The sequence below is a fragment of the Schistocerca piceifrons genome, chromosome 5 (genome assembly GCF_021461385.2).
Source record: "Schistocerca piceifrons isolate TAMUIC-IGC-003096 chromosome 5, iqSchPice1.1, whole genome shotgun sequence".
Taxonomy (NCBI): domain Eukaryota; kingdom Metazoa; phylum Arthropoda; class Insecta; order Orthoptera; family Acrididae; genus Schistocerca; species Schistocerca piceifrons.
This window is the reverse complement of record NC_060142.1, coordinates 32,016,796-32,033,152: the sequence shown is the minus strand read 5'-3', so window position 1 is coordinate 32,033,152 and position 16,357 is coordinate 32,016,796. Positions and strand designations below refer to the sequence as shown.

General features: G+C 44.3%; 1 protein-coding gene and 1 pseudogene across 1 annotated transcript in view; both read right to left on the bottom strand.

Moving 5' to 3' along the window:
- LOC124798538 (inactive dipeptidyl peptidase 10) overlaps positions 1-16,357 on the bottom strand; it is a 1,422,769-nt gene that overhangs the window by 510,699 nt on the left and 895,713 nt on the right. The gene's annotated exons all lie outside the window — the stretch shown is intronic.
- On the bottom strand, positions 4,415-4,532 carry LOC124799438 (annotated as a pseudogene).

The window sequence follows — 16,357 nt, the reverse complement described above, 5'->3', positions numbered from 1 at the left end:
CCGCCTCCCGTCCCCCATGCGGCTCCTCTATGATCTCATTCCTTTCCCCCATCTGCTCCTCTTCCTCGAACATATCCGCATCCTCTACACCTCCCGCCGTCTTGAACCCCCTCACCCCCTGGTTGCTCCTCTCCTCTCCCATCCTCGCCCCCTGCCCCGTCTTCACCGTTGTGTCCCCCCTACCCTCCATCTCTACACCCTCCATCTCCTTTCCCAAGGTGGCTTCCGTCAACTCCCCCTCCCGGATGATGCCCTCTCTCCCTCCATTTATCCTTCCTATCAACTCTGATCCTCCCTCCCCCTCCTTTCCTCTGTCCTTTCCCTGGGCTCCCTCCTCCCCCCCCCTTCCGTCCTGTTTCCTCCCCACTACACCTCTCCCTACCACCCTTCTCCCCCCCAGTCCTTTTGTATTCCCCTCCTCTGCCTACCCCCCTCCCTGTCGCGTCTGCCCCCCACCCCTCTTATGGGTCCTCATCCTCCATCAGCTCCTTTCCCGGTTCCCCCCCCCTTCGCTTTTACTCTCCTTTCCCCCCCTTTTTGTTTTCCCATCTCCTGTTCAGTTTCCCCCCACCTGCTCTCGACTGTGGTGTCACCTTTGCCGACTTTTTCGTGCTGTGTTGTAGTGACTATTCAGTGTTGTGTTGCGAACAGAAACCATGCTGTCGCTGGGTGTGCGTTTTATATACTTTGCGAACAGAATCCAGACTGTCGCCATGTTTTTTTAATTGTCTATTGTTTCCTCTGTCTGCTCCATATGTATTTTTATTCGCTTCATCATCCCTCTGTTGTTTGTTTTCATTTCCCCATTTTCTTTTCACCTTGTTACTCAATGAGTCCCCAATTTCATCGCCTGTTTTTTATTATTATTTATTCCCCTGCTCTTTGTCAGAAAACCTGTAGGCTGCAGAGCGGCGTCCTAAGCTGCTGCCAGCCCGCCCCCTTCGGGGGGAATTGAAATTCAATAAAGGAAAAAAAAAAAAAAAAAAAAAAAAAGAGAGAGAATCAGATGCGCCAGCAGTCGCAGCATGTCACACGGCGTAATGCTGCTGAGACAGTTGAGGAAGAAATGGAGACTGTAGCGAGTTCGTCTATGCACGGGGAAGTCAGCGCTCGTGCAGTCGCACGTCGCACCGGCATTCCATACACTACTGTTTGGTTGGCACTTAAGCGTACTCTCCGATGCTGTCCCTACAAAATCCCTCGGCATCATGAACTGTTACCTGGCGATTTAGTGAAGCGGAGGGCATTTGCAGTGTGGGCGTTTCAAAAGATGGAGGAAGATGACGATTGGCTGAGTAACGTGTTGTGGACCGACGAAGCTCATTTCACGCTCCGAGGGTCTGTCAGCGCCAACAACTGCAGAATTTTGGCTACCGAAAGTCCTAGAACTGTCTTGGAAACTCCACTGCACGACGAGAAAGTCACGGTATGGCTTGGATTTACCACATCTACTGTTATCGGGCCTTTCTTCTTCGAGGAAATGCGTGATTCTGGTTTTCTAACTGCTACCGTGACGGATGAGAGGTACGCCGATATCTTACAGAATCGCATCATCCCCAGTCTGGCTGATAAACACCTGCTGGAACTAACGATGTTTATGCAGGATGGCGCTCCACCCCATATTGCTAGACGCGTTAAACATCTCTTGCGCGCGTCGTTTGGTGATGATCGTGTGGTCATCCGCCACTTTCGTCATGCTTGGCCTCATAGGTCCCCAGACCTCAGTCATTGCGATTATTGGCTTTGGGGTTACCTGAAGTCGCAAGTATATCGTGATCGACCGACATCTCTAGGGATGCTGAAAGACAACATCCGACGCCAATGCCTCACCATAACTCCGGACATGCTTTACAGTGCTGTTCACCACATTATTCCTCGACTACAGCTATTGTTGAGGAATGATGGTGGACACATTGAGCATTTCCTGTAAACATCATCATCTTTGCTTTGGCTTACTTTGTTATGCTAATTATTGCTATTCTGATCAGATGAAGCGCCATCTGTCGGTCATTTTTTCAACTTTTGTATTTTTTAGTTCAAATAAAACCCCATGGCATTCCAAGCATGTGTGTCAACTTGTACCTCACTATCTACATTGTTCCTTGATTTATTCATTTTTCAAATTTATACTGACTTTTTGATCATCCGGTATGTAAACAGAATACGGCGCTGCGGTCGGCAACGCCTATACACCCTATAAGCCAACAAGCATCTCGCGCAGTTGTTAGATCAGTTACTGCTGCTACAGTGGCAGGGTTTCAAGTTTTAAGTGAGTTTGAACGTCTGTTATTGTCGGCGCACGACCAATGGGACACAGCATCTCCGAGGTAGCGTTGAAGTGCGGAATTTCCCCCACGACCATTTCACGAATGTACCGTGAATATCACAAATCCGGTGAAACATAAAATCTCCGACATCGCTTTGGCCGGAAAAAAGATCCAGCAAGAATCGACCAACGACGAATGAAGAGGATTGTTCGATGTGACAGAAGTGCGACCCTTCCCAACATAATCTGTATGGACTTTCGGAGCCGAAGGCCCACTCGTGTACCCTTGATAACTGCACGACACTAAGCTTTGCGCCTCGCCTGGCCCCGTCAACAACAAAATTGGACTTTTGATGACAGGACACATGTTGCCTGGTCGGAGGAGTCTCGTTTCAGATGGTACCGAGCGGATGGACGTGTGCGGGTATGGAGAAAACCTGATGAATCCATGGATCCTCATGTCAGCAGGGTACTGTTCAAGCTGGTGGAGGTTCTGCAATGATGTGGGCCGTGTGCAGTTGGTGTGATATGGGTCCTCTGATACGTCTAGATACGACTCTGAAAGGTGACACGTACGTAAGTATCCTGTCTGATCACTTCTTCCATTCATGTCTATTGTGCAGTTCGATGGACATTTACAGTTCCAGCAGGACAATGCGAACTCCACACGTCCAGAATTGTTACAGAGTGGCTCCAGGAACACTCTTCTGACTTTAAACACTTCCACTGGCCACCAAACTCCCCAGACATGAACGTTATTGAGCATATCTGGGATGCCCTGCAACATGTTGTTCGTATGAGATCTCCACCATCCATTTTGGAGGTGCAGCATGCGACTTCGACTTGTAGTTCCTTGGCATATTATAGTTGCCACAACAAGATACTTTCGATCTACCTGGAACTGCTCAGGCGAGAGAGAAGATAGAACATGTGTCGTTGATCGCCGTGTGGCTGCGTGGTTGTAGCGATGTGCTTTACTTCTGGAAATCTGAGATAATCAATCAAGGTAAGAGCAAAAATTACATTCCATTTTCTTAGCGAAGAACGTTGCTGATTCGTTATGATAATGCCAGATTTGCCGATAACGCCGATTTTCAGGCCCGAATGGCGGGTGTCAGTCAAGCTGGCGTCCCACCATTGTCCAGTGCGTCTCCAGAGACGTCTTCGGCCTGGAATCTCATAACTGGAGTAGAACTGTACTTAGCGATAAGTCCCGCTTCGAACTGAACCCAGTCTGCCAACGAGCATTATGGGTAGGGCCTCCCAACCAGTTCGGGATTTTGAAGATCTAATGCACCAATGCACAGAATTTGGTACGGTATCACTGACTAAGACATTCAGCGCCTCTATCAATCAATGCCATTCCGAATAACTGCTTGCACAAGGGCCAGAGGTGATTAACTCGTTACTGGCCTGCTCAATTTGTGAATCTCTTTCTCTTGAATAAGTCATCCATTTTTCTGAGTGTAACTGTCTGTTTGTGTGTAGACGTACATCACATTTACCGATTTCCGTGCATTCGGATAATTACTTCGTGGTGCGATTTTTTTCTTCTTCTTCGTATGTGATATAGCTGCAGTAAGTTTGTGTCGCAGCTATAGCCTTGAAGAAAATTATTAGCAACAAAATCGTATAATTTACTCTGTGTTACTAATTGCAGTACCACAATACGTCTATTCAAATCGGAATTTCCAGGTAACCGTTGTATATCCGTTACGTAAGTACTAAAACTAAACTAAACTCCTCCCGCACAGGCCATGAAAGCCCAATGGCACCGACTGGCCGCCGTGTCATCCTCAGCCCAAAGGCATCACTGGATGCGGATATGGAGGGGCAAGCGATCAGCCCACCGCTCCCCCGTAGGTCAAAAAAATGGCTCTGAGCACTATGGGACTTAACTTCTGTGGTCATCAGTCCCCTAGAACTTAGAACTACTTAAACCTAACTAACCTAAGGACATCACACACAGCCATGCCCGAGGCAGGATTCGAACCTGCGACCGTAGCAGTCGCGCGGTTCCGGACTGCGCGCCTAGAACCGTGAGACCACCGCGGCCGGCCCCCGTAGGTCAGTTTCCGAGACCGGAGCAGCAACTTCTCAGTGAAGTAGCTCCTCAGTTTGCCTCACAAGGGCTGAGTGCACCCCGCTTGCCAACAGCGCTCGTAAGGCCGGATGGTCACCCATCCAAGTGCTAGCCTAGCCCGACAGCGCTTAACTTCGGTGATCTGACGGGAACCGGTGTTATCTCTGCGGCAAGGCCGTTGGCTATTACGTAAGTACAAAGGGATTGAAATATCATTTTGACGTGAAGTTGCCAGAGACTGTAACGACCTTAAAGAACGCTTCATTACTGATGAAGTACACTTCGTGACTACAAAAAGCGTACCGCCGAACACCCATCTCACTGGCTGTGCCCTCAGAAAATCGCAGTTAAGAACTAAGTACTCAACAGCACAAGAACAACAGGTTAGCTCGGTTAGCGGTTAAGATTCTCTTACTATAGAAATATCGCCTACATACGGATAGGTGAACATCGATTTCACTATGTCTTTAACAAGGAACATTAGGGTATTAATAATAAGCTACAATCAATCGCCAACATATTGCGTTGCTACATCACATCACAGCACTGAAAATCGCTGTTGCACAAACATAGCGTAGACTGAATTACGGAACACAGCTCTGGTAACTGAGTCTGTCTCGTGTGCGTAAAATTCGGGAATCACTGGGACACAAGGCAAGAGGAAGGATAGAATGAAATTTATTTGCTTGTGTGAAGAATGAGAGCGTGGGTAGGCGATTCACTGGTTACATTAATTTGTATTTCTAAATTATTATAACAAAACGTTATTACTGTTATTGCTATTACTATATGAGCTCGTGCAGGAATAAATCATTTGATGTTTACGTTCTATATACGTTCTTCGTATTCAGTTCTGCCATCAATTTCATTCTCCATGAGCCATTGCCGTTGTATTAGACGACCAAAATATTATGTCACCTGGGTGTGAGGACGCTTCTGTCGGCTTATCGTGAGTTTTTAGCAAAATATTTCTGCCGGCCGCGGTGGTCTCGCGGTTCTAGGCGCTCAGTCCGGAGCCGCACGACTGCTACGATCGCAGGTTCGAATCCTGCCTCGGGCATGGATGTGTGTGATGCCCTTAGGTTAGTTAGGTTTAAGTAGTTCTAAGTTCTAGAGGACTGATGACCACAGATGTTAAGTCCCTTAGTGCTCAGAGCCATTTGAACCATAATATTTCTCGAGGACACGCTGAACCACATGATAATACACTGACGGGCCAAAGAAACTGGTACACCTGGCTAATATCGTGTAGGGCCGCCGCCAGCACGCAGAAGTACCGCAACACGACGTGACATGGACTCGACTAATGTCTGAAGTATTGCTGGAGAGAACTGACACCACGAATCCTGCAGGGCTGTCCATAAATCCGTAAGACTACGAGGGGTTGGAGATCTCTTCTGAACAGCACGTTGCAAGGCATCCCAGATACGCTCAATAACATTTTTGTCTGGGGAGTTTGGTGGCCAGCGGAAGTGTTTAAGCTTAGAAAACATGTTCCTGGAGTCACTCTGTAGCAGTTCTGGACATGTGGGGTGTCGCATTGTCCTCCTGGAATTGCGCAAGTCAGTCGGAATGCACAACGGACATGAATGGACGCAGGTAATGAGACAGGACGCTTACGTACGTATCACGTGTCAGAATCGCGTCTAGACGCATCAGGGGTCCCATATCACTCCAACGCCAGCACGCCCCACACCGTTACACAGACTCCACAACCTCGAACAGTCCCCTGCTGACATGCAGGGCACATGGATTCATCAGGTTGTCTCCATTCCCGTACACGTCCATCCTCTCGATACAATTTGAAACGCGACTTGTCCGACCAGGCAACATGTTTCCAGTCGTCAACAGTCCAGTGTCGGTGTTGTCGGGCCCAACTGACGTGTAAAGCTTTGTGTCGTGCAGTCATCAAGGGTACACGTGTAGTAGTTTCCCTCCGAAAGCTCTTATCGACGATGTTTCGTTGAATGGTTCGCACGCTGACACTTGTTGATGGCACAACATTGAAATCTGCAGCAATTTGCGGAAGGGTTGCACTTCTGACAGGCTGAACGATTCTCTTCAGTCATCGTTGGTTCCATTCTTGCAGGATCTTTATCTGGTCACGGCAATGTTGGAGATTTTACGTTTTCAAAAAATGGTTCGAATGGCTCTGAGCACTATGGGACTTAACATCTGAGGTCATCAGTCCCATAGACTTAGAACTACTTAGACCTAACTAAGCTAAGGACATCACCCACATCCGTGCCCGAGTAAGGATTTGAACCTGCGATCGCAGCAGCCGCGTGGTTCCAGACTGAAGAGCCTAGAACCGCTCGGCCACCGTGACCGGCTTTGATGTTTTGACGGATTTCTGATATTCAAGGTGCACTCATGAAATGGTCGTGCGGGAAAATCCTCACTTCATAGCTGCCTCGGAGATGCTGTACGCCATTGCTCGTGCGCCGACTATAACGCCACGTTCAAACTCACTTAAATCTCGATAACCTGCCGCTGTAGCAGCAGTAATCGATCTAACAACTGAGCCAGACACTAGTCGTCTTACATAGGCTTTGCCGACCGCAGCGCCATATTCTGCCGGTTTACATATCTCCGTATTTGAATATGTATGCCTGTACGAGTTACTTTTGCTCTTCAGTGTGTATACACAACTGTCTTGAAATCACAATGCAATACGTTTTCCTTAGTCGCCACTGTCCACGTTTCCTGCGTTTTCGATAACGGCCACGGGAGTCGAAGTGCAGTAAAATGGTGGCCGGGTAGTAGCTGTGTTTGTTTAGTAATTCGGGAGCCACATTAACAACGCTCACTCCTAATAACAGTAAAAGAAGGGTACATACGGAATGTGAGGAAACAGTCTCTTCCGCAATATGATGTATAGAATAAAGGATAATTCGAAGTACACATATGAAGATAAACAACTAGAATTTAAGCAAAAGACAATATTCTCTATCGACTTTTTGTAAAACTCTGGTTCGCAACTGGTACGTTACTAAGCTCGCTGCATAGCAAGTGTAGTGAGAGGCATTTCAAGTCAGTCACGTCTTTTGACCGTTGTATGTTGCTTTTCAACTACATTTTTGTGTTTACAACAAACCATCAAACGCTTTGTGTTAGTAGACAGTGTTATCCCGAAATCCACTAACAAAATTTCGGATGTTATTCATGTGTAAGTTGTGAGTATTTTGGTATCAGGGACACGTGGACTCAAGTGGCTCAATTCTGGGTAATAATACAGTTAAGATTTATTCATTTGTTAAATGATTACCTCTGTTTCTGTGAAAACGCCTTCACAACAGTGAAAAAGTCTTAAATATGCAATCACCAAAACGTACAGCAGAAAACATAGAGCGATGACCCTCAGGCAGATGCTAAAATACTGTGACGACGTTGTCGTCACAGTATGGTGCTCCTCTTAAACTGCAGCCAGCGAACCCACACATGACGTGCATACCGACCGACCGACCACTCTTCAGTTATTTCCGCCTATACCGCTGTCTACCACCGTTAACGTACAACTGACAATGCCGGAAAAATTTCTGACCTGAGGCAGGACCGACCAGTGCTGAATGTAAGTTTTAGAGCGAAGAGTAAAGTCGGCATTTCTGTTGGCAACAGCGAGTACTGTAAGCGAACGAAACAAGCTGGTTTCCAAATGAGACACACAGTCTGTATTTTCAGTGCAATACAGACAGAACACATGTGCCGAGAAGATATCAAACGGAATGTAATTCACGTGTAACGAACAACCGGAGAGCATACGTTCCTGACACCAAAATTATCAACAACCTTCAAAATCTTAAACTTCTCGCATGTGTGACCCGCATGCGCAGTACCACCGCGGTGGAGCATATAAGGCCGCGCATGGAATCTTGTTGTCACTCTTGTGACTCACTCTGAGGATGGCTGGACGGTACGCGGCCGAAACATCAGTGGAGGAAATTTTATTTGCGCGGCAGCATGCCCGAAATTTAATGGACCAATCTTCAGAATTTTTCTCTAGCCGAAATTTTAAGTTTTTCAGAAATTGCAAAACCTTCTATAGTTTTCATGCTAACTAACGTAATAGAATCACGGTCATTTCTGGTAAGAAAACGGTTCTGCTGGCTGGAGTCCAACGTTTTCATTAATCATGCCCTTTCAGTCCTTGAAGAGATAGTTTGAGAGAAACCATCTAATCGAGAAGTGAAATACCAGTATTGATAGATTTAGCTTTAAAGATATTTTAATATAACCAAACATTTTCTTAAAAATTTATCATCATTTCAGGCCCTTATGGGTTGAATTTCCAAACAGTGAAAAACGTATGGTTTTTTTTAATTTCCAACCGAGAAGCCACATAGAATTTTTCATAGATTTAGCTTTGTAAATGCTTTCATAATGAAATAATATCATAAAACTATTCATTCCATATTACACTCCCTTGGTGGGGGGGAGGGGGTGGGAGAAACCAAAGACCAAGTTTCGCACGTCTTCCTTCAAAACTGCCTTAATAACCAGATGATTCCTAAAACTTTTTCGTTCCCTATTTCAGCCACTTATCGAAGGAATTTCCAAGAATCCTCTCTTAAACGACGCCTACGGTATAAGATATACACGCTCTCCAAATTTCAAGTTCCTATCCTTAGCGGTTTGGACTGGGCGATGATGAATCAGTAGGTCTATGTATACAGATTGCCATTCTGAAGAGAGACTCATTCCTACAAAACATTTTTATTTTTCTTAGCTTAGATGCTTTTTCAGGAAGGAAATACGGCGCAGTAACGGAAACAGTTGTCTTAAATAATAAAACACTGCACCAGTTATGTTTTTCATTCGTATCACGAAGCGCATCGAGAATTTATTCCCAGTATCAACTGCAAACGGTCACCCTGGTATTTTATGTGATGTACGCGTGTGCGTTATTCTAGCTCTCTTCTTTTGTAGTTACCTTCTGTGGCTTTAAGACGCTGTGCCACCCTCATTGTACACACGTGCAAACCGTCACTCATGGTGAATGGTTATGTGAATCAAAAATACAGTAAGGGATATAGACGCTATGGCTTCCCAAGGACTTTACATAAAAGCAGAGATGCTCTTGTGTTTTTATTTACTTTTTTATAGATTACATTATTAATATCAAGTTGCCAATTATAAGTTCTATCCTAACACTACTGACAACTTAAATTATCGATCACGCTTTATATTCTATTTTATGATATTTTATTATAAATATCGAGCGCTTTGTATGAAGCTATGAACATTTTATAGTATTTATATAATTTATAGTTGTTACATAGTAGGAAACATGTGGAATATTTAATCGATTCACCGTCTAGGCTGCCACTGAGAAATTTTTCTCTTTGCTGCTTCTAGTGCACATAAACTTCCAGTTCCACCATTAAATCAATTGTATGTAATTTCTAAGAGTCATGGAGTATGTTAAGATCTTCTTCTGTGTTTGTAAATGGGTGTCCAGTGTTTTTCATGTTTGTTGCTATAGCAGTCTGTCCCATGTAGTAACTTGAGCAAGTCTTACATCCGATTTTGTAAATTCCGGAGTTTGAGAATTTATCTTACTATTTTTGGGAGATGTTACCTGCAACAGGTATAATGCCCACACATTTGATTGTGATTGTTAACTCCTTCCGTAGTGCCAGGAATGTCTTTTTCTCTTCTAATGCACGAGAATAGAATACCTTTGACTGGAACCAATCTCTTCTGGAAGCCGCGCTAATATATTTGCACCATATTTTGATTTCACATAAACAAACAATATGAATGATGGTTTGCGGGTCCGTGGTTGTACATAACGAATAATGCGCAGTACCCTAAGACCATAAAAGAGGACTCCACGGCAAGAGTATCAGAAAAGTACGCACGTTAACATCACTTAAAATACCACTAGAAAAATTTGTACTTGATAATGACAGTAAAGCCTCGAAACTCGTTGTGCTCTACAGAAAAAATGTAACTTGTGCAATCGATTATGATGAGTAAAATGAAATGGAGATTCTGCCCGTCTAATACCCTTTCAAATACTGTAATATGAGGACGTGGATGAAACACAGAGTTCCATACTTTTCGAGACAGAATAAGATCTTGCAAATTATGGGATATTTTCGTTTCATTCCAATATGGGTTAAATGCTTCTCGTTTCGCGTTATTTAACTATAATCTGCACCTATATTTGTCACTGCGGCTCGACATAATACAGGGAAAAACAAAACAAGAACTGTTGGTCGACCACAATATTATTATGCCTGGAAGTGAGAGTCCTTAGGTCGACTTATGATGAGTTTATATCGTGATATTTCACGCAAACACGCTAAACAACTTTATAGTATATACGCACAGCTGTCTTGAAATCATTCACAGTGCGAAGTGTTTTCATTAGTCACCACTATACTTGTTCCCTTTTAACGTCACCGCATTTTTCCAACGGCCATGGGAAGTGAAGTGCAATAATATCGTGGTCGGGTGGTACTCTCCCTAAATTTCCTCTTTTCAGTGGTTTTTGTTTCAGTTCAGCGCTCTGACCCGTCTCCCCCCCCCCCCCCCCCCTGTCTTTCTCTCTCTCTCTCTTTCTCTATCTCCCTGTCTCCACTCTCTCTCTCTCTTTCTCTCTCTCTCTCTCTCTCTCTCTCTGACAGACACACACGCACAAGCTCTCACGAGCAGGAGATTCGAGGCGTTTCCATTTGCCGTTTGTGCGGCAGAGCGTGCTCTCGGCCAAAGACACTCTCAGTGCAGTTGCAATGAAAATATTGCGGGCGGCCAACAGCCTCGTCTGGTGGCGGTCAACGCACTGCGCATGCGCGCAGCAGCCCCGCGCCGCCCTTGCTCTCTCTCTCTCTCTCTCTCTCTCTCTCTCTCTCTAGCACTGCACTTCCCGCAACAGAGCCCATACCAGCTGGGGACGAAACGAAATGGATCTCGGCTTTTATGAAACGACAGCAGATACGCCCCATGTTTTCCCGTCTCTAGGACATTCACTTTGCAACTTCCATTATTTTAAAACTGTTTTCCATTTCACTTTCGCACAATCTTCTGGAAGCTTTCTTTCTCGAAATTACGATTTAAAGGAAATACGCAGGGTCACTGAACGGTGCTGTTCACGTCATATTTTTACTCAAATGAAATTATACGGTTCCAGACACTTTTTCAAGTCTCAAACATCTACGATGTATAAATGCAGACTGAAGCAACGAATAAAAACTTTTTGGGCGCATACCAAGTGGGCTGAGGCGTGAGGCGTGAATGAGAACTTGGAAGACAGGGTATTGTCTGCAGGTGTGCAAAGCTACTGTGCGACGGTGACGTAGCAGTTAGTGCGTGTGCCTTGTGAGAAAGAGGCCTGGGTTCGGATCCCAGTCTTAGTACAAATTTTCATTCACTGCGTCTCTCTCTATACATAAATTTAAAATATTTACGACACCATTTAAGGTATTGTATTTGTCTTTTCACTAGGATAAGTTGTGATAAAGGCCCTTTCCATAATTTTATTAATTATAGAGATAGTGGTATCAGTCTTCAAATAGAACAATAGCAGCTTCTGCTTTTACTGTTACAGATCTCAAAGATACGAATCCGATTACCAGGTCCAGAACAATCACAATTATTTATTTTTGGTATCATTACCGATTCCTGCATCATACGGACGTTCCTGATATCAACGTACCTGTTGCGTCGTCTGAGGGGGCGCTTCAGCTTGACACGGCTACGAGGGTGTGATAACAAACTGGCAGTAGCTGAAAAAAGTTTGGAACTGACACTAAACAAAACTTTGAGGTTCGCCGATGACATTGTAATTCTGTCAGAGACAGCAAAGGACTTGGAAGGACTTGGAAGAGCAGTTGAATGGAATGGACAGTGTCTTGAAAGGAGGATATAAGATGAACATCAACCAAAGCAAAACAAGGATAATGGAATGTAGTCTAATTAAGTCGGGTGATGCTGAAGGAAATAGATTAGGAAATGAGACACTTAAAGTAGTAAAGGAGTTTTGCTATTTGGGGAGCAAAATAACTGATGATGGTCGAAGTAGAGAGGATATAAAATGTAGACTGGCAATGGCAAGGAAAGCGTTTCTGAAGAAGAGAAATTTGTTAACATCGAGTATAGATTTAAGTGTCAGGAAGTCATTTCTGAAAGTATTTGTATGGAGTGTAGCCATGTATGGAAGTGAAACATGGACGATAAATAGTTTGGACAAGAAGATAATAGAAGCTTTCGAAATGTGGTGCTACAGAAGAATGCTGAAGATTAGATGGGTAGATCACATAACTAATGAAGTATTGAATAGGATTGGGGAGAAGAGAAGTTTGCGGCACAACTTGACCAGAAGAAGGGATCGGTTGATAGGACATGTTCTGAGGCATCAAGGAATCACCAATTTAGTATTGGGCGGCAGCGTGGAGGGTAAAAATCGGAGAGGGAGACCAAGAGATGAATACACTAAGCAGATTCAGAAGGATGTAGGTTGCAGTAGGTACTGGGAGATGAAAAAGCTTGCACAGGATAGAGTAGCATGGAGAGCTGCATCAAACCAGTCTCAGGACTGAAGACCACAACAACAACAACAACTAATCAGACTTGGCTACGTGTGGTTTGACCGACACTGCAACTGGAAGGGGATGGGCGTGGCATACTAGCGATCATTATTTACCAGGTTACTACGTTAACAGTCCTTCTCTCGTTTTTGCCAGGGACTTCTTGTCACTGAGGTGTAAAGACTGTGAAATGTAACTTCACATGAGGAAAACTAAGTGTTTAATTTCAAGATACAAACACTCACTATAAAATTACAACATCAGCACAGCAAGAAAAAGGAAATGACAAAGGAAAGGGGTCATTCTTGCAATGCTACTGCACGCGCTGCAACAATGCAACGTTTTAAATCATCTTGGTTTGTCGGAACGTGTACGTAGACTTCCAGTTCACACAAGAGAAAAATACATTGCGTCATATCTAATGAAAGGGCAGGTCAACTGATAACTGTATATCCAGCCCAAGAAAGAGCTAATGAGCGCTTTCTTAACCTCAGGCGAGTACAGAACTGGGCACCAATCGTGCTGGTATCACATACATGTAGGTATTTACTCGTTAAAGGATCCTCAATGAAGTAAGTGCCAATTACACAGTTACCAGTGATTCCACACAAAACGTCCACACTCCATTGCTTCAGATGTTATAACCTGCCTCAGACACTGGGGATTTTCGGTGGCTCAGTAATGCATTTTTCTTTCATTCAGCTTTCCGTTACACATTAAGGTTTTGAAGGCGTAATACACTGTCCTGAAGTTGTATCGGAACCGAACGACTGCACTCGATTACATCTTCCGCCGGTGGGGTGATACACGATGCGTAATGGAAACTGTTTGCCCACAAAACGCTTACAAAGGTGTACTGACTTGTTGTACAGACATACTCAGTTTCACTGGAGCTAAACTACGAATCATGGGTAATAACTGGCGCAACAGTTATTTCGTTCACTCCGCTTAGTAGCCTTCCTCTGCGGCCTTTTGTACCGCAAGCGTTGTGGCGAAACATTCGATAGACATGCAGTACACGTAGGAAGAGGCTAGGGTAGCAGAGTATGTGTGGCGTGCACCTGTACGCTTTCTAGGTTAGAGCAATCCCTCCACAGGCCCGATAAGATGCCTTCAGCGTCCAGACGGAGTACCATTCCTCACAGTAGATCGGAGGAAGCAAACGTTAATATAGTATTATTTAACTACAAAAGCGTTTATGGAAAAGTTTCGGACAAGTCTCGCTTGTAAATGGTAAGAATGTCCACATGTTACTTCCCGTGCTGAAACGGACGAACGTCGCAGGTAGCAGGACAACCGCACCGGAAATGACAGCGGAGAAACCTTCGGACGTTGGCGTGCCAGGTACATATACGGCAGTTTGCGGCTGCGAGATCGGCTCAGGTCCACTATCAGCATAGGAGGGTGAAACTTTGACAATTCCAGCCAGTCGTGCTGACGAAACGTCAGAAAAATCACCAGACGAACGACGACCAAACAACCCTAAACAGAAGCCAACAGGCCGTTTATCAACAAGTGGCCACGAAAACCTTAACATTTCATGTTGGAATGTTTATCACAAAGACAGGTTGAACGATGGTGGTGGTGTGTTTACAGCAATAAAAATACGATAATGTCTAGTGAGATTAGTACAGACTCAGAAAACGAAATAATGTGTGTTAAGGATGGATCGGACTTGCTCATGGGATGCTTTTATAGGCCTCTTACCTCAGTTAAAGTAGTGGCGGAAGAGTTGAGGGGAAGTTGGTGAATATTTCGCGTATATTTCCTGGTCATGTTATAGTAATAGGTGAAGACTTTAACGTATTAGCTATGTACTGGGCGTCTCTAGTGATGAAGACGGGTAATATGGGCAGAGAATCACGTGAAATGGTTCTAAGTGCCTTACGCGAAAATAAGAGTAACTTTGCAGTTGATCAGAGAACCGACATCTTAGACCTGCTGGAGAACAAACACATCCGAAAATTTTCGACAGTCTGCGCATAGCAGTGAATTAGTGATCATAGGGCCGCCACAGCGTAACTTAATATGGCTGTTTTGGAAATTTGTGGTAAGGTCTTATGGGACTAAGTTACTGAGGTCATCGGTCCCTAAGCTTACACACTATTTAATCTAACTCAAACTAACTTACGCTATGGACGACACACATATACACCCATGCCCGAGGGAGGACTCGAACCTTCGACGGCGGGAGCCGCGCGGACCGTTACAAGACGCCTAAGACCGCGCGGCTATACCGCACGGCAATATGGATGTGAACAGGAATATAAAGAAAAGCACAAAGAGCTTTCTGTACAGCAAGAACAACAAGGGACAGATTTTAGATTACTTGACATGCCAGCACGAATATTTCATCTCCAGCACTGACAAAGGTGAGCATCAATAGACAAAGTTCCCGAAAGTCGTACATACGCTTTAGACAGGCATGTCCCGATAAAAATTGTCAGGTATGAAAAAGACCTACCGTGGTTCGACAACCGTGTTAGGAAACAGTTACAAAAGCAAAGAGAGCTTAATACATGAACACGAAGATTGAAGTACCGATTTTTAATAATAATTGTACAAGAATGCCAATGACCCTTATGTAATTCGGAAGCTACTTTGCCATAAATGTGCACAAAGAGAAAATAACGTGTGTATGTTGCCGTTAAGAGTGGCAAAAGGAATCATATCACTGGTGTTTCATTCTATATCAAGAATTAAAATCTCCAATACCTGAACATCGAAAATCGAAGAGTGCAGCGATCAAGTGCTATGGTAGAAATGAGACATGAAAGTAACAACATTTCATGAAATCGTATTCTAGGGGCTTTCATGTTTACTTGGTTTATTTGCAGTGAAACACGCATACCGGACACCTACAATGCGACAACTGCTACGTTTTGTCAGCAGTAAAAATCAACATATCATAGTAACGAAGTCTGTTACAAAGTTGTATACTGGCGTCGTTATTTCGCTTACTTTCCTGTAGGACTAAGTGTGTGGTCATGTGCTGCTAGTAACAGAAAATTTTAAGCAAGTTTCTAATTGAAACTAACTGGCAGATTAAAACTCTGTGCCCGACCGAGGCTCGAACTCGGGACCTTTGCCTTACGCGGGCAAGTGCTCTACCATCTGAGCTACCGAAGCACGACTCACGTCCGGTACTCACAGCTTTACTTCTGCCAGTATCTCGTCTCCTACCTTCCAAACTTTTCTAATTTTTTATTTCTTCATTTTCTAATTTTTCTTCAGTTTCTAATTATTTATTTCTTCATTTTCAATAACTACGACTTCCGACTTCCATTATTATGCGGAAACTATATTTGTTTTACTGTATGCCTAAAAGAGAATGCTGATGGGTGAGAGTGAAAGAAGCAGAGATGGACGGACACATCTTTTGCGCAGAGAAAATAATAGCAATGTGGACATTCATAATGATAATGCGTGTTCTATTTAACGATCATAATATTAATACGAGAGCATCCAAAACTGAAG